This window comes from Vigna radiata, unplaced genomic scaffold, assembly GCF_000741045.1.
Source record: "Vigna radiata var. radiata cultivar VC1973A unplaced genomic scaffold, Vradiata_ver6 scaffold_167, whole genome shotgun sequence".
NCBI lineage: Eukaryota > Viridiplantae > Streptophyta > Magnoliopsida > Fabales > Fabaceae > Vigna > Vigna radiata.
The window spans coordinates 845414-866414 of NW_014542360.1; the positions used below are offsets into that span (position 1 = coordinate 845414).

The window sequence follows — 21001 nt, forward strand, 5'->3', positions numbered from 1 at the left end:
TGAATCTCGTGAATGAACCTAAGAGTTCTGAATTCACCAGCTGGAATTTTGTGTGAATAGATTAATGATTTAAGTTATAATATTATCCTAAATATTGATCCTTCTAATAATAAAGTATAAATGTAGTTAATTTTAATATGTTTTTTATTTTTTTTTTCATTTGAAAAATGAACTGATATTACCAAATGAATTGATAAATTGAAAACATCAACAGATCCACCAAATTTTGACGATTTGATTTGTTGATCAATGTCTACTTTGTTACTCCTAATGTTATTTTTGAAATATCTAAAACATTTTTTATTAACTTTTAAAAATTTACAATGACATTTTAAAAAAATTAATATGATTAAAAAAATAAAAGTTGTAATGAGAATGAAAATGAAATATATTTTAATTTTTTTTTCTAGTTTCTAACTCAAGACAAAATATTCTTTATGTATGAAAGGACAGACGACATAAGACTTATCTTAAAAAAGACACGACCGAGCGTTTCACTAAGGATGATCTATCGTAATTATTGACTTAGGATGGGATTAAGGTAAGACGTGATTAGGATTATTGGACCAGTATTAGGCCAAGAAAGATTTCACCAATCATAAGTCCATGGTAAAAACTATAAATATAGGTCAAAGGTATAAGGTAGGTGATTCACATTTATTGCACATTTATTACTACTCTAGATTTACTGAGTGGACTGTGCACTGACTTAAGTGTCGGAGAACCCGACCGAACGGTATTCGTTCGAAGGAGAGATATGAGAACAAGATCGGGTGATATTTGTAAGAAGAAAACAGCAGGAGGTGGAACCGAACGACCTAGAAGACAAATTGTGAAGGTACCGGTAGTAGCTTGACTCCAGAACCGAAACGCTTTCTTTTATATTTTGGGAAATTTAAAAGATTGATGTCAAACAAATGTCTCCATCAAATTTAAATTATCCATTATATCTTAAATTTATTTATTTCATAATAACAACATATTAAATGGTATATTAAAGGGGACTAGCAATAAATAGTGTATAATATTGTTCCACATTTTAAAAAATTATAATCTGGTGTAAAAATAGCTACACTTACTACAAGTTTAAAATTTGAAAACAAAAATATAGTTCACCAACATTCTTTAAAATGTTTCTTTAAAAATTACTTTTTGTCAACCTTTTGATAACAAGAGGTGGAGACAGGATTGTTCCATTTTAAATGTTTTTTTAAAAGCAATAATGTTACATGGAGGGCATTTTCGGAAGAAAAAAGGGGTTTTATGATTTTATTTGAGAAGATACCTACGCTTTATATCTTCTTCCTCTCTCGCGAAAGCTCTCACTCTTTCTTCACCAAAACTCTCACTCTCTCTCCACCAAAGCTCTCACTCTGTCTCCCTCGTCTATTTATCTCGCTTTTCCTTTCCCCATCATTGACGAACTTGGTTCCATTACCGTTCTCGCTTCTCCTTGTCAACATTTTTCCCTTTCTTCCTCTCTCTTTTTGTTTGTGTTGTGCTATTTTCCCCTTCTCTCTCTCGCGATTTGTCCTTGCTTTCTCATCCATCCATTGCGAGCTTGACCATATATGTTGAAACCTTTATTTGGTTATGGGTGTTTGGTACACAAATTGATTTTTTGTAAGCGACTTTGATAGGCCCGAGTGTTGGTGCCTAAAAAAAAGATCCAATTCAATTGAGTATTGGTGCCTAAAAACAAGAATCACATCACACCTTGATTATACTACTACTTTACCTTTAATTATGGACAATGTATAAAGAAATAAAATAAAATAGAATAAAATATGATACATGAAACAATAACTTGAAAGTAAACTCATTTAGGAAGCTTAGAAAATCGTTGTTTTGAGGAAATTAACCACATATACTAAAGTGGTCTAAAAACTGAGTTAGTAGTCATTTGAAAGATCTTTGAGTTTACATTCCAACAAAACAAGAATCAACTCATTTGGACTTCGGTGAAGAAAGTTATGAGCAAAACAACCAGCAAAGATCAGAGGTGGCAGGAATATGCAAAATGTTAACTTTATGGAATTAATTACACCTACTCAGATGTCCAAAAATCACAAATTAGTATTCATTGGAAAGATTTTTGAGTCTATTTTATAATAAAAAAATAATCACATCATTTAGAGGTCTGTGGGAAAAGTTATGATTAAAATAGTCAGCAAAGGTCAAAGTTGACAACATGTTATCTCACTCAAATTGCCTTTGGGGAGTGACGTTCTCACAGCTGGGTACTGTTGTACAAGCTTTTGTACAAAACCAAATTTTTGTACTTGTAATTGTTTACAGGGCCATTGTAATCGATTACAAGAGACTATATGGCCTACACTTCTTTGAAGAGTTCACCTAACTTGGTCATCACATCAACATTGGTCTTTCCTCCACCATGGACTGTCCAAACCTCAATTTTCAAGCTCTACTCACACTTAAACACTAAAAAGAAGTCTTATCCATTAAAGAAATCTGAAAAAAAAAAATACTTAAATTGCCTTTGGGGAGTGACGTTCTCACACTTGGATAATGTAGTACAAGTTTTTGAACAAAACCAAATTTTTGTATGTGTAATTGTTAACATGGCCATTGTAATCAATTACAAGGGACTGTATGGCCTACACATGCCTAAAATGCAATAAAATTTTGTCATAATCTCATTATTGATGGATGATACTCGATCACATTGGACACTTTGTTTATTAACTTTCCAAACAATAGCTCATTTGACAATAACGAAGGGAATAACACTTCAAATAACATTCACAATAATGAAAGGAAATAAAGCTGCATTGTTTTTAGCATTCACAAAATTTGGTACAATACAATTTTTTGTTCATCTATGTACAATGATCTCTTAATTTTTATAACAACTACATACACAAATCACTCATGTTTCACACAATTTCTAATGTACAGTTCTAAGCGCTTTACTCTTATAATGTTCTCGTGATCTGATCCTCATAAACCTTTGTATACTAGGTTTGTTGGTGTAAATGCCTCCCGGACATACAAAGTTAGTGTTCATGTGGGATTCTTGACGAGGCGTATTGTGTCCACCATCATTTTTATTCCTCTGTTTATTCTTCTCTTCAACCAACTACACCTCCAAATTAACAACCTTGGTTTCTAATTCTTCAATTAGACATTCTTGTTCCTCTAAAGCACGCACAACTGCATAAAAAAACAAAATAAAAAATGGAAAAAACTCAAAAACGATACCTAAAAAATTTAAAGAACAAATAATAGGCCACATAACGAAAACACAATAACAAAAATGGAAGGTAAAGCAAAAATACAAATAAGAAAAGGGAAAAACCCATATACCTTACTCGAACCACCAATGTCACTGGAGAATTTCATTACGTACAATACCATTAGTGAAATGAAACCAAAAAAGTCAAAACTTTAAGATAAAAAGAGATTTTTAGGTTCATCCCACGTACATGAAGAGGTTGAGCAAATTTTGATAAACAATAGATAATAAGTGAAAGGAGAAAGAGAAAAAATAAGAACTATGAAAGAATGAAGAGAAAAGAAGAACGATGAAGAATAATTTTAAAATCAACAAAATCTGAACTGAGATCCTTTTCCACGTCACCTTTTTTCTAAAAAGAAAATAATTTTAAACAAATCAATTATTTACTACGTGACGTGATGTTTGACAAAAATTGATACAATGGTCATTGAGTTCAATTTGTTTTCAATAATTTAAAAGCAGAAAAAATAACACAAATATAATAGTTTATAATTACTTTTTATTTTGCAAAGTTAAATACATTCCTAAAGTTTATCGGTTTAAATGCGTAATTTTTTAATGAAACTGTGAAGTTTTTACAAATGTTATTTTACGAAAATGTTTTAATACTAAAAGAAATTAAATTGTGATATGCGTACCAAATATTGGAGTACAAGATGATATAAAACACTTTTTAAAATTTATTTATTTCATGGAATTATTAAATTTCAGTTTTGAAGTTAACAAGTTGTAATGAAAATAAATAAATGAACCTTTCTAACCATTGAAATCGAAACACCACCTGCGTAATTATAGAATTTTTTACTATTAAGCATCATTTTTTACGCTAACTTATATATAAAAAATACCACCAAGACTTATTGCACATTTACTAAAAAAACTTCACAAGTTAACTGTTATAAAAAACGTTAATAAATTAAATATTGAAAAATCGAAAGGGGTCCTTTGTGATTATAGGATATTTTTATTAAGTATAGAATTTTTTTAGTATAGATATAAAAAACTTATTTTCTTCATCAATAATAGTTTTTCACTCAATACACTTACTGCTGCTGCTCATATTTCTTGTTATAGAATATTTATTTTTCTACTCTTAATTTTTTTTTATGGAATGTTGTTTAACTGATAACTTAAAAAAGAAGAAGTCTACGAGTAGTGGTGATTTTTTCTTTTAAAGGGAAAACAATATTTTAATAATAAAAGATTAAACTATAAATAGATTTTAATAATTAAAGTTCATTTTATAAAATTATCATCTTTCTAAAACATTTGTTGTTTATCTTTTGTTACCTTTCTAGATTTTTTATACCTATCATATTTTTTTTTAAGATTAAGATTGTAAAATCGTTTATTAATTTAGAAAAAGATTGGTTAAGTTTCTCGAGAGAGGGGGAATTGGTTTTGTTTTATAAGAATTATTTTTCTAAAACTATTTTCAAAATTTTTGAATCTTTCTTAGAATGCAAGCAAATAAAGATAATAAGGATATGTAAAAGAGAAATGATAGAAAGATCAACACCACAGTTTATACTAGTTTGTCCTTAACTGTCTCCATCCAGTCTTCTTTCAATCAACCTGAGATTGAAAGGATATCACTATATAGATTGAGTTCTACAACAAGAAATACATAAACACCCTCTCAATGTACTCTCCTCTCTAACTCCAAATTTACTATAGCCAACACATGGAAAGAACAATCATCTTTCTGCAACCCCTTAGAGAATCCCTTTCTAAGCCACAAGAACCCTACAAGTTCTTCTTCCTAACCAGCAACAACACTAAAAACACCAATCATAGATTATTGCAAATGAGACTTATCTTCTAATAAAACACCTTATAGTGCAGATTGATTAGACTTTGAAAATATAACAACTCTTCAAGATTCCTTGAATTGATTTCTTTCAAATGAAATGTTTCTCGATTCTTGGAGAAAATACGCTCCTGCAATTAAGAACTTTATCAGATATGAAAATTATGATTTCAAAAGTTGTTTAATGCAAAGAGTTATGTGTTTGTTTATAGATATAACAGTACTGACGCAATTTAATCGATTATGTTATTAATGTAATCGGTTAAGCAATTAATATTGTCTTAACATAATTACATTTTTCACATTTAACAGATTAAGAAATGCATGTAATCGATTATGTTATCAATGCAAGTCATAACATTTAAAAATATGACCGTTAATGTAGTTATATGACTTATCAAGAAAACAATTTTCAATTAATGCGCATTTTAACCGATTAAGAAAAGAGTTTAATCGGTTAAGTACAATACTTAAACACATTTGAAAACTCTTTCAATCAAAACTCATCAATGCACTTAGTAATCAAGTATAGGCAAAGGCACGAGTTATAATCGATTATACATATAATGTAATCAGTTAAAACTTTTAGTTTTACCACTGTTAAGCAAATATTGATATCTGATGAACACTATAATCGATTAATTCATACAGATATGTAATGTGCAGAAAGTTTTTTCAATCTTAATCAATGAATATGCATTTCACAGATATAATTACATGTATAAGTATAGTGAATATGCATAACATATAGTTCAAGCACAGATACAAATATAAACAACAATTTTTCTATATGTGTGCAAGAAACTATAAAAACGTTTTTGTTGATGTCATCTTCAAAAAATATATGAGATATATGGGTTTTTCTTTCACATAGATCCCCTATCAACAATTACAAAATGTTCTACTTAACTATTCGATTAAAGTAAGTTCTCTTTTTGTGCTTTTTGAGATACTTTTGTTCTTTGAGTTGCATGTGAACTTTAAACCTATACATGTGACTCAAAGGTGTTTTTGGTGAATCTATGTTACTTTATAATCTTGATGATATATATGCTTAAATCTCTAACTAGGGTTTTTATTATCAAGTTAAGGTTTTTTGTGTGTTTTAAATACAACTCTAAGGAGCATCTTTGAGAGAAATGGTTGATTAACCTATGTAAGGGAAGATAATTTTAATTTCTTCTTATCTGAATTGTGGTTTGGCTAGTTGGTACATTGGTAAGTTGCTTCTAAATTGTTAGACCTCGTTTGGATTGAGTTGGTTTGATGTGTGTAAAGTATTTAATGTGAAATTTGTGATATGTGTAGAAAAGTGATGTTGAAATGCAATGTTGAAATGCAATGTTTGATTGAATCTATGAGTGGTATATCTAACTGATAATGAGTTGAATAAATTAAATTAGTATGTTAATGTGATGAACATGAGATTATATAATTGAGTGAATGACTGTCTGAAATGCAGATTCATGTGTCTACATTATGCAGACTCATTAGACGGGCCTTTTTGTTGTTGGACGACTACCAAATGTGAGTTTAGCAAAGTCAATGTAGGTTTGCTCGCTAGACAAGCAGACTCCCGTTGAGCGAAAGTAAAACTTGTATATGGCAGAAATTCAAGGGAAGAGATCTCATTGGGAAAATAAATCAACATTTTGTTCTAGTGCTCAACTCGTTAAGTGAGACCATTAGCCGTTGAGCAAGTGTACCAGTTTCTATTGGTATATTTAAACTTGTACGATGAGAAATTTGTTGGGAAATTGGGTTCTATGGAAAATGGACATGATTATGAGTATGATAGTGAATTAATGGGAATTATACTTCTATAAGAAAAGAGCAAATCCTTGTTAGTTAGTGTCATTCATTCACTAGGGATACATGTTGGTCATAAGCCATCCTAAACTATATTAGACTTATGTATTCACATAGAGTTTTGTAATCTAGCTGGTGAAAGTTGAAGAAAGTTCTCATGGTAGGATCTGAGGTGGGGCCTTTTTCTTTGGTGAAGCTATAAATTAACTTACCATGGTCATGTGAGAGTTGTGACCGTGCAATTTGGTATGTTTGGTTTTGGTACTTTATTTCACTATTTTATGACAAGTCAAGGGTTTTAGTATCCAAGTCAATACATAAATCTAGAAATTGAGCTAGAATCTTATACCATGTCTGATATTTGGTTGTTATATAGATAAACTACTTGTGTTGGTTGTAAGTATTAAGGATTCCAATATTATAGATGTTATAATATAAGTATGTTTGAAATTTTAGTTAGCTTACCATATCTGTTGTTAATGTATTTGCTTGTGTTTCTCTTTTGCAAAGATCACTATAATGGTGAACAGATGAACCTACAAGTGTTAGTGAAAAAGGGTAAGTGCACTGGTCGCACGTAACAAGTAATAAATATGGTTCCCTCCACAGGGACTTGTGTAACACATGACAACTCCCACAATTTGCAGCTCAATAATAAATAACAAAGCTCACAAACATAAAGAAATTCTTTTGTATTTCTATCAAACAATCAATGTGCAACAAAAAATTAAATTAAGCATATTTACAATTGTCAAGACTAGAATTAATCTACTTCATTATCATGTATACACAATCATCTTAAATTTGTGTTCAAGTCAAAATCAACTCACAAGATTACTCAAGCCCCATTTCTAGTGACTTTGAGCCTATCATGGCTCATCAAAGTCCAATTCATTAGATCACCAACAAAACACCATGCATTAAGTTTTAGAGTCTTAAGATTACTAATGAATCATGTTTTATCCCTATATACAAGCTCCATTAGGCAATTAATTTCAATTTTAAGTTCAAAAGACATTTTCCAACACCTCAAGAACTATAAATCATGCATGAGTGGTCAAACCAAAGCAAGCATTGAGCATAAAAATCAAATAATAACATTGAAATGAAAAAGCATATATATTAACATCACAAATACAAAAGAAATCAATTTTTTACATCTAATATCAACAAATAGAGTTAACTTTCCATGGTAGAGAACTTAGGGTATACAAATTGAAGAGATAGAGAAGAAATGGAAACGAAAGAGAAGATGCAAGCCTTCTCCTAAGGTTCTTGATAGTTTCTCCATGCTCCAATTGTGTCTCTCTTTCACGTCAACACCTTTAATTCATAAATCCTTTTTTCTCATTAGCCCCAAAAGAGGAAACACCATAGATGAAGATTGAAGACCCAAGGAGGAGTGGGAAAGCTTCCCAGCACCCCAAACAACCTCTAAAAATATCTCTCAGTTGCTTTAGGTCGAGAGAAATCATGGGAGGAAGAAATGCTAAAAAACCTCGAGGAAAACATGAATAGATAACTCGTTTTGAGATGTTAGTAATGTCACCGTTCAAGTCATATCAACACCGCTAAGCACAATCAGTTAAAATGTGAAAGGGGTTCTTCGTTAAGTCATCACTCAACATCATTTTAGACCGCTCAACGCAAGTTGTTTAACATTAAGTGGTGCTCGACTCCACTTTTTCATCGCTCAACACTACCTGTGTAAGGTTGTTGGCGCTTAGCCCTACAAATGTGGTGTCAGCCCCAGACATTTTTACAACACTATGTAGTTGAAGCGCCAAGGTGATCCTAATAGTATCTAACATAGATATTTGCTTCGAATTGAGATACTCCTTGAGGTTTTGTTTGTTTTCTTTCACTATAATTACTCCCTTTTCATTTATTTCATATATTTAAACAAAAAAAATTAAAAATAAAACAAACATAAAACAACTAAAATTCACAACAATACAAAACATACTAGATTTGAAGATAAAACAAAATTAAAGTTAAAAAGTAGTTTATTTATTTATAATAATAAACACAAAAATAGATAAAAATACACCTTATCATATCTAATGATCAAACTAGACCTAGAACAATGTTCCATTGATGAAGTTTTTATTTGTGTTTTGATACTTGATAACTGAATTAAGAAATATACTTTGAAAAACTTTTATATTAAAGACGATATATACATGACCACGTATGTTTCCTGTATTAATCTAACCAAGATTTCTTTAAATATCTATGTGTGATAACCCTATATAAATATTTTTGAGTTATTACACGTATTATCAAATCTTAAATAAAAATATTTATCCGCATAGGAAGTCAAACCTAATTAATGTATTCGAGACTAACTACTACTTCTGCCAGATTCAACCCATTAATTACGTAGCACATATTAGGTAACCGTTCAAATATGAATATTTTTAGTTCAATCACAAATGATAAACAGTAAAAACAATATTTTTATAAATGGGAAGATTGAAAAGAATATTCAATGAACATAAATAAAATAAAATCCCTTCTCGGGTCCAACAGAAAGTGAAAAGAATATGCTTTTTTTTTTGTGTAAAATAGAAATGGATAATCATATTTTAACAACAGTTTTTATCATTTCATTTTTCTATTTAAATTTATTTTAAAAAAATATTTAAAATAAATCAATCATAAACTATTATATATACGTTGTTAAAAATTTATAAAAAAAAATTTAAAAAAAAACTTTTTCAATAGAAATGGGATCAGGTTTTGGTCAATAATGTTCATTTCCTTAGGAATGTGCTTTCGGCTGCCACATATTTATGGCCACGTCATTTCAAAAGTAGAGCTCTAAATCAAAGGGCTCTCAATTAGGGTTTCTTTCCGTTACCATTTTTTGTTTATTATTTTATTGAAGAAAACTAAAACCCTATTCTTTTAACCATGTCTTCCAAATTACAACTAAAATTTCAACTTTTAAAATATACAGAGCATTTAGTAAAAAAATAATCTATAAATTTAATTTGAGAACATCATTTATAGTATTTTATCTACATTTTATCTTTTTTATGCATTTGTAATAATTAAATTTGGATACATTTAATGCTATAAATATTCAATTATTAACATAAAGCATAATGCATCAATCACGGCTTCTTTTTATTTCAGTTTAAAGTTTCTTTTTAAATTAAGAAATATATTAAATTGATCCTATTAAAATAATTATGAGATTCCATATTCTAGTTCAACATCACAAAAATATGTAATTCTAAATCAATTAATTAAGATTATAATTGGAGAAGAATTATATTATTATAGACATAAGAAAATATTTATTTTAAAGAAATTAGACGTGAGTATAACTTAGTAAAACTTAATCATAAGACGCCTTCCATTGTTTTCTAACTTTCACATACCTTTAAAAAAAAGTTTAACAATAACAAGCTTTTAAGAATGACAAATGCATTGGATGGTTTATTTCACACATGTTATTTGGCTGTTGTGAGAAAGTTTTTAGAACATTTTATTTAAAATACAATAGTTAAGAGTAAAAAGAAGGCTTTTATAATGATATTTAAATATTTTACTATTAAAGAATTAATTTAAAAATAAAATTATAATAAAATAAGTTTCATTTTATAAAATTTTTATCTTTCTCAAACTTTATCTCTAGACTTTATCTCTTTTTTCTTTTAAGATTTTGACTTCATTTTTCATTTCTTATTCTTGGAATAGAAAAAAACACAACCCACTAATATTCTTTCAAATATAATAATTTCAGTTTCTGCTATACTCTTTAGATAATTATTGATCTAGTTACACAAAGTAGATATAGAATTGCATTGTAACATTAGGTAGTTCTTTGTATTCTTTTGCTATTATAAAGATGTATTCATATCATTAACATGATTTTTTTTATGTAATTATAACACTCTTTTATATATAGAGCTTATGAGCAACTAAGAAATAAAAGCTTTTTATTTAGGTTAGAGAAGCTAGTAATAATTATTTCTTATTGTACTTGTTGATGAATTGTATGTTTATACTAGATGTGACTACATGATGATTGAATAAAATTTTGATTTACTGGGTTTAACCTATAAATAACCCAATGGGAGAAGTATTGTAATGAGATTAATAATATTATATTATTTGTGTGCTAAAATTGATGTTTGAATGTGGGTTGAATTAAGAATGAACACTTGAGTTTAAGCAATTTGAATGCTTGTTCTCGTTGATCTTTTATATGGTGTCAAGCGGTGGATGTATAATGTTGGACATTATTTAAAAGTTTGAAGTTAGTAAGCTTTAAGGGCTAGAAAATTTACCCTTGAGTGCTCGCTTGATAATGAATTCCAGGGTCTAGTGCACAAGGCACAACCTTGGTATCGTTGGATGCTAATGAGCTTCAAGAATCTAAAGCATTGGCCATGACCTTGGTACCACTAGGCACTCACTTGATAATGAGCTCTAAAGATCTAAGGTGTTGGGTGTTATCCTAGTACTAATAAGCACTCATTTGACAATGAGTCCCAAATGTTTGGGTGTTAGGAACACCCTAATACTGTAGAGCCCTACTCTATTTTCTGATACTTTTTTTTATTTGTCTAATTTCTTGTAATTATATATGTGAGTTAAGAAAATTGGTATTGTCGCTTGATATGAATTATATGGAATGAGAAGGTAATGATTCTTAAGATAGGAATACTACTATGTGTGGTGATGTGTGTAGTGTATTGACGACAAACATTAAAATAAGATCATCTCATAACTCTACTAATATTGGACTCATAGAGGAATATAACTATATGTGAGAATCAAGAGAGCTTCATATTTGGAGTTTTGGAAAGAAGTCAAACTCGTAAGATACATAATTTAATTGTCATACTCGATTGATCAATGAGCAGCCCGAACATGATTGTAATTATAGCTCCTTAGAGACAATACTAAATGAGTAATGATAGGTGCATGATCACAAGATTATACTTAATACAGTAGTTCTCGGAAGGTTGAGTCTGATGTTTATTTGTATATGAAAGAGTCATGAGGGTATATGTATGTCTGTTGCAAATTATAGGATTAATGTTGGATTATGTAGTGATGCATAAGTTTTTTTTTTTTATGTTTTAAATTATCTATAGCTTATCTTTTATTGTGGCTTTAGTATCCACATGCTATGACAACGTGTTTCATGAGAGCATAGGGTAATGCGGGGATCGATGAGGAGCAACATTGAGGATACCTTAGGGACGTCTAGGTGCTTTCATAGTTTATATATAAACAAGAAAGTTTATGTATGTAATAGTTTTATCCTTATTTTCTTTTGAAATATTTTCTTTTATAAACTTTTCTATGGAGGACTATATATACATAATATACATTTGTATTTGTTATGAACTATTAGTTTGATTTGAATATGAGAGGTAACTTAGTTCATAACACTTATCTGTTCGAAAAAATAACGTCATTACACATAATTTTTCATCTATTTTGTTAACATTAACACAAAAATGACTTTCAACGTCACCGAATCTATGTCACGTGTAGCAAAACCTCACGTTAAAAATGCACGATGACATTTTTGTAAATATTTCATTCAAATTGACACGAACCACCTCCCAACATATGTTAATTCCTTATTTAACATCAGCCTTAGGCCTAATAGACGTTAAATAATGTCAGATTACCCTAAGATCGACGTTAAATGGATAATTAATGTTTGTTAGGATGTGACTTACATCAATTAGCTTTTTAAAATTTTAGAAAATAATGTCTCTCACCTTTTTATTTCTACCAAAGTACAATGATGACTCCAAACTCCTAAGAATAACTTCAACCCATTTCATTCCATCTTGTCGTTGTGATGTTCGTTTGAGCTTAAGTTTTCATTCTCTCGTCATTGAAGTTGGTTTTTCTCATCTTATCCCCTACTTTAGCTTAACCCATATGATCTTGATTTTGTAAAATTCACTGAAAGTATCTAGAAAAAGTTGGTTTTTGTATAATAACTTTTATTAGGTTTATTCAAATATAGAGACTCACATTTGATATATTGGTCCTATATTTAGAGTTGTCAAGATTTAGTGATTTAAAATTTTAAATGAACATAACTTTTACTACGGACCTCAAATGAAAACATTCCAAAAATAAGATTTGTTGAGCATGGAGTGATGAATGTGTTGGCCAATCTCAAAGGAGATTGAGGGTTTGGATTTTTTTTTAAAATTCTGTCATTTATGGTATATTTTTTATTTATTAACATTTTTATCCCTTTTATTTAAGTAACCTATATTATTTAGAAAATTTAGAAATTTTTCTGGTATATTTTTGTGTTATATTATGATTTCCAATGTTATTAGAGGACGTAAATTTTGACTTAAAAAAAAAGACTGCATAGTAAATTTATTTCTCTGGCTATAAGGTTAACCTTTAGTAAACATAAAATAAAAAACTTAAAATAACATTCATAATTTTTTTATATTTGTGTAAAGACACATTATCATCTAAACTTATATATATGGAAATAAGATTAGAAATTTAAATATATTGAATATAAATAAGAAAGTAAAGTAAGATATGAGGACAAAAAAACTTATAATTAATTCTTTTATCGTAAAATGTAATATCTTAAAATAATATCGTAATCGTTTATATAAACTTATCAAGAATTCATTGATATCGTTTGTTTAGAGTATCCTATTAAAACATCAAATAAATATTTTTTCAATCGGAGATGGATAGTGGTTTTAGTGCATTTACCTTTAGAGAATAAGTATGTATGAAGAATTTAAAGTGTTAAAATTGCTTTAACAGAAATTGTGTATAGGGTGTCTATTCCACTCTTTAATGGTACGAAAGATCAAAACAATAATGCAGATATTTTCTTTCCATTCTAGTGATCCAAAAATATTTTATCAACTTCCATAGTATTTCTTCATTTATATAAATAGTACACTTTTTTAAGGCTAATATTCTTTTATTGAGAGTTGAATTTGCTTTTTCATGATCCGGAAAAATGGTTGAAATATGATTATTGAGACTAAGAGTATGTTCATTTGGGGTGATTAGGAGTCCTGATTTGGGGGAGAGTGATTAAGTGGATTTGAGGGTATTTGAGAATAATTTTATTTTGTGTTTACTTGAGTGGATTTGAAAGTAATTCATAATGGATTTGGAGGTAAAATTTATGAGAATTAGTGTAGGATTTGATTGATGTGACAGTTTTAAAAAATTTGTTTAATTGGTAAAAATTGATGATTACCAAAATGCTCCTAGGTATTAAAGTAATATAAAATGATATTTGTTAATGTTATATTTAATTGTAAAAATGTTTATTAAGAATTAAAAATTTAGAATAATTATTAAAAATAATTTTAAAAATTTAATTAAATTATAATTTAGTGAAATGAATTTTTTTATTAAATATAATTTTTGTTTGTAATATAATTTAGTTCCAAATAGTATGAATTTATTTATTATAAAATGTTTTATTTTATTAGTATTGTAACATGTTACATTTTTCGAAAGGACGAAGATGAAACTAAAACGTTGGGCTTAATGGAAATTTAATTTCGAAGAACTCATTTTATAAGAACGCATCTCATATATCTTTTTTAAGTTTATTTTGAAAATCTTGTAATGGAGATTCTATTACGAAAAATATTATATTAACTAATTGCAAAATTATTTAGATATTGTTATAGATAAAAAAAAACTCTAATATCAATTTTTTTTCTTTCATCAGGGAAACATTAATCTACAAAATAAGTTTTATATTCTAAATTAACAAAATCCAATATTTTATTTCTTTTATAGATAAACAAAAGTACTCAACTTATACTGGCAAAATGTTAACCATACTAAAGTTATATTACATATTTGATTTCGATATTATAATATTCCTTTGTTGACACTATTTTAACAACGCCACGTGTTAATATGGGATTGAGCGTTTTAATTTTTTTAAAAAAATAGAAAATGTGATGTCATTACAGAAGAGGAGATTTGAATTTTTGCATTCCAAGTTTGCCCTTCCCGGTTTGTTCCAAAATTAACATTCTCTTTCTTCCCTGTTTCATCATATTTCAAATGCTCTTTTATCCAATTTCTCTTTTTCGATAGGTTTCGTCTTCGCCCCTCCGATAATTGCCTTCGTTTTCGCCATCAGATTTTCGTTCTTCCTTCTCGTTGCACTGTTGGCCTTCGTTGTCGGTGTGGGTGACAGTGTCATTGCATCTTTTGTTTCTTGGTGTGTTCGTTTTGCGAAATGGCGAGTTCTTCGAGCAGGGTAAGCGCGTTCATCTTTGGTGGGTTTTGGTGTTTAGTGTTTCTTATTTTGAGTTTGGGTTTTGTGTGTTTAATTTCATTTAGGGTTTTTAAGTTTGGTTTTTTGGATTTTATATGCAGTTGACGGTTCGCCACTTAGTTTTTTGGATTTGGAAAGAACTACTACCTTAATATCGTCCATCGAAACGTAGTCAAAGTTTTAACAGCTGACATTTGTCCTCCTACGATTGAGCTGGTGAAGGAAACGACAAAACCTACCATTCGACTACCTATGTGGGCAGAAAACATTAAGGAGGTGAATGACATCTTCAGCAAATTCGTTCTGCCACCATCTGAGCAAGCATCATCCTCCAAACAAACAAACAACATTTAGTCTTTTATTTATATATTTTGTTCAATATTTTTTAATGCAGGTCAACTTAGAACTTTTATTGGATAACTGTAATAGTATTGTTTTACCATTTCAACAATTGCTGGGATGATTGTAATATTATAAACCTAGGATTACATTGTCTTAAAGTCTATCATAATGATGTTATGTTAAAAATGCACTCATGAAGGTCACCAAAATGCAATGTTTAATATTACTTTCGGCCTTAGATTATGTCCTTGGTTTCTTTCCTCAACGAATAACAACAAATATATAAAGCCATTGCAGAGAATGACCATGGTCCTCTACGTTTGAAATTGAGGCTCCCTGTGTTGAGGTTTTTGTCCAAATCCTCGAATTGACTCTGGTAATCGTTTACCGACATCCGGTAAATGATTACCACTCACAACTCTACTGCACATGTGTTTGGACTTCACCCAAGTTGGTGGAATCACAAACATGGATGATTTCCTCCCTCTTGGGGTGTTCAATGAACACCTAACACACTATAAAGAAGGTTCCATAACAGTTTGAATGCAAATCCACTAGATTCATACAAAAACATTGCAGAGAATGACCATGGTCCTCTGCGTTTGAAATTGAGGCTCCCTATGTTGAGGTTTTTGTCCNAATCCTGGAATTGACTCTGGTAATCGTTTACCGACATCTGGTAAACGATTACCACTCACAAGTCTGTTGCACATGTGTTTGGACTTCACCCAAGGTGGTGGAATCANAAACATGGATGATTTCCTCCCTCTTGGGGTGTCTAATGAACACCTAACACACTATAAAGAAGGTTCCATAACAATTTGAATTCAAATCCACTGGATTCAGTCAAAAACATTGCAGAGAATGACCATGGTCCTCTGCATTTGAAATTGAGGCTCCTTGTGTTGAGGTTTTTGTCCAAATCCTGGAATTGACTCTTGTAATCGTTTACCGAAATTTGGTAAACGATTACCACTCACAACTCTGCTGCACATGTGCTTGGACTTCACCCAAGTTGATAAACTTTGCTTGCGCTTTCGTTTCCCATTAATACACACACAACGTAAATAAAAAGACACCGCAAATCACCTTATCATCAACAATTCAATCTTATATATGTATCAATGGAGATCAACAAATAATCAACAATGTCATCTTAAATATACATCATCTGTACAGGGTACAATGTAATTTGAAATACATATAAAGATTTAACAAATCCTAACAATCCTGCAAAAAGCCATATTCATGTAGCGCTTTCATTCTTGCAATGTTGTCGTTGTGCAAAAATCCTAACATATTCTTGATGCCATTGAACCTGTGATGATAACAATACCCACAAAAATAGTTAGGTTTCCCTAAAGAAAAAAACCTCTCTATTGGAGAGTAGTGGAAGAGTAAGTATGCAGTTCAACTTACCCCAAAAATAACAACAAACCAAACAACAATGGTACAGGGCGACCTTCAACACTGTCACACCAAGGATGCCCAAGCACTCCCACAAAGCGACCCAGACGGCGACAGTGATGATGAGAGAGCGAGAACACCCAAGACCGAGAATGAGAGAAAACGAGCACGAGAGAACGACCACCGAAAGGGATGATGAGAGAACAAAAGAGGAAACCGTGAAAATGAAACAATGAAGGAGGGCGCAAAATGAAAATTCATTCTCTTTGCTTTCCAATTTTCAATTATGCCCCTGGCTTAATTTCAAAAACTGATTTCTTTTTCAAAAAACACAGCCAATCGACAAACGCCATGTGGCGTTGTCAAAACCGTGTCAAAAAAGGGTGTTAACATATCATTTTCGTTACATATTAGTCTTCAAATACTGCATATTATTCTTGGGTTTAGATTATTCAAATACTGCACTTCAGTGAAAAAATAGTTCAGGAAGTGAAACACAGTGTGCATTATGAGACTCCAATTATGTGCATCATGTGAAGCTTAATGTATTGAATAACTAAATACCAGTATTTGAAGTACAGTTCACAAACAGTTTAGGATGGAGAAGGATTTACAATGCAGATTGGAAGGTAAGGATGAGACAAAATTGAAAAAGACATAAATAAACATCACATGAGCACACTATTATTGATCAGAACACAACATACATAGAATCAAACACTCACTATTTTTTAGGCTTCTTCCACAACACCCCAAACTTCTTCAGCATGTTGCCATTTTTCTTTCTCTGGAAATCATCATCCATGTCTTCAGCATAGGGTGAGCACTTGTAGTTGTTATCCAGAGACACAGTTCTCTCTGTNAGTTTCCCATTGTTTCCTGATGAAAGCATAGCAGCAGCTGCCTCTNCAGCCTTCCTCCACTGATCAGACTGCACCTTTAGTCTTCTCAGTTCTGCTTCCATTTCTAAATTTGCTGCTTGTGCTGCTTCTAGCTGCTCAGCCACTCTTGCAACCTTCTTGTTGCTCCTATATGCTTCCCCCCATCACAATCCCAAGTTTCATTAGAGCCTCTCGTTCTACAGCCTTAGCTCCCTCTACCTCAGAGGCAACTTCTTCACTCACTTTGCCACCGTTTGAGAGCTTGTTGATTTCCATCTTCAGCATTTCATTCTCTTCAGACATGCTTTGAAGTGTTGTAACCGTATCAAGCAATGAGTAACTGAATGCACGAGATTTACAAACACTGTAACCGAATACAATGAAGCGTAACCGGATACACCACCCAACTTTCCACTAACGTTGCAGCGTATCCGAGTACAATGAAGTGTAATCGGATACACCACCTAGCTTTCCTCTCACGTTGCAGCATATCCGAATACGCACACCCCATAACCGAATACAGCTTCCACACATCTCAACTTCTGCAATCGAAATCACCACGCTCTCCATCTTCAACGCTTCTTCATGGTTGAAGCTGAAGTTCCCCATCATCAACGCATCTTCATTATCAACAACAACACTAGCCACGGTCCACGATCAGCACACACCATTCTCCATTCCTCTTCATCATCAAATGAGTACCTTTCAAAGCTCCAACCTGCAAAAATTTAACAACCATGCCAAGGCACGCTGGAATACCCAGGCTAGATTCGAATACCACATCTCTGCATGCTTTTTACTTTTTCTCAGCTTTGCAGTAAGGGCAACAAAGGAAATTCACTATAATTCATCGCTAATCTTCGCAGAAGTGCAGGTGATGGAAAAAAGTGATATCCCGTAATTTTCTTCAATCACTTCCTCGCTGATCAGCTCAAGTGAATACGATTCATCCCGCATTTCATCGCTTTCTCATTCGTGTAAACAGTAGTTCACCCTCAAGTAATTATAGTCTAAATTTTGATATCATTTTTATATTTTTTATTTGTATTTTAACAGGAACAACAAAGATATAAAATTGAAAAAGATACAAAATCTTACTTTTTTTTAGACTTGTATATAAATATTCTGCACATGTATACATTTCCATTTTAAATATAAAAACTCTATTGCAATTTTTTTCTACTATATAATGAGTGGTGAAAACTATGTTTCTTCATATATATACGCCCTCAATAAAATAATTGAAAAGTGTCCAGTTTTACTAATTTAAGAAAAGGTGGAGAGGATCATTGTGACACGTGACTTGTGCAATCACGGGTGATAGGGGACTGAGGATATTAAGGTTGAAATTACCCTTACAACCTTGCAGGTTAATAATTTAAAAAAAAAAAAATCAAACTATTAAAATATATATATCATATTCCATGAGAAAGAATCTTAGAATAGTCAAAGCTGTGTTTCGAAATAGGTTGACACAGTCAATCAAGGGAAGAATAAAGATAAATTTGAAAATGATAACTTACCTAATTGTCTGGCAACTTCAGAATCATTTTAATTATATTTATAGTTATTGATAAAGATATATATATGGACCAAATTAATTTATGCAAGAATAAAAGTATTTTATATGAAGTGAAGTTAGAATATTTCATTAGTTAAATGAGAAAGTTTATAAATAAAAGGTTAGTTATTTAAGTTTTATTTTATAAAAACTATTAGTTCTTTAACAAAAAATCTTCAGAGACCGCTTCATCTTTTCAATAATTGAACTTGTTTTAAGGATGCTAACAAGAAAAAGTTAATAATTTAATAATTAATTTTTTTTAAAATAAGTTGTTTCTATCCATTTTCAATAATGAGTACATGTCAGTCATATAATGAGTAAGTGTTTTCCCACTTGAGTTTTATGGGTAAAGATAAATTTACGATATTTTTAGTTTAGTGAAAAAAGAAATTCTATGAATGATATTTCAATATTAAAAATACAATTTATAGGAGATAGATTTAGAGTAGTTAAAATTTCTAATTGAGAAAATTTTATCTTAATAACACTTTTAACTTGTATTTAAAAAATGTTATTATTGAACATCATAATTTGTTCGTAATAAATGAAATTTGTTGTCAAGTCGTAATAATTTCTAATGTTATAATATTTATTGACACAGTAAATAAATGAAAATTGTTGTTAAGTCGTAATTTCTGACATTATAATATTTATTGGTAATTTGATTGTTTATAAAATTTATTAACAAATTTATAAAATATTTTTATAATTATCGACGATATATATTTTGTCGTTAAGTTGATATCATTTAAAGAAATTTTCGTTAATAAATCAAATATAAAAATCTGTAACTAATATTTTTATGTAATTGTATATTATTGACAAATCCTAATCCTTAAATAATATTTTATCGATAAAGTCAATATTTTTAATAGTGTTGACCACAATAATATATTTTATGTAAGATAATATTTTGATACGTATTGGTAACTTTTATCTTCTTATGTAATTGAAAGAAAGAATTAAATTTGAACTGATTTTTGTTTAAAAAATAAATTTTCACTCATGTTAAACTTTTTAAAAAAAGTGATTAAAATTTTTCTCATTAAAATTCAAGTTAGTTCACTTGTTCACATATTTTTCAATCGATGTTACACTTTATGAATGATCAATTCACTAAACAAAGATGTAAGCATGAAATTCAGCAATTCTTATTAAGCAAGTGTTTCACTCAATCATTCAAGTGTTTAGAGTGACACTCCAACTCTCTATTATTCACAAGTCACATGAAACAACATTGTCATTCATCTAAAACAATCAAAATTTTCACATGCAAATGTCATCACAAGGACTTTTCTAAGGCTTGTATTGAGGCTGGGCTGGCAAGAAAAATTGGTTTTTCTGGAATGTAAAATCCTTGAGTTAAGAGAGCTACCATAGTATTCAAAATTTAAGCACGACTCTCTTCCTCACCAATCTCACTTATTCCCAACTTCTTCCCTTTTCTTTTACATTGAGCTCATCTTCATGCTTTTCTTCTTTTCTTTTCTTTTTCTCATGCATTTTTCTTTCTCAACATTTGAGCTCAATGTTTTTCAATTTCCTTTCAATTTCCCCCATACAACCCCAAACTTGAACCTTTTCAACACATACAGTTAATCTCAACCCAACTCAAGGTAAAGAGTTTCAAAGCAAGGGTTCTCATCTTGTT

At 30.2% G+C, this 21001-nt stretch overlaps 1 pseudogene; it reads right to left on the reverse strand.

Annotated features, from left to right (window-relative positions):
* Positions 1-17557: 17557 nt before the first annotated feature.
* Positions 17558-18395, reverse strand: LOC106779687 (annotated as a pseudogene).
* Positions 18396-21001: the final 2606 nt, after the last annotated feature.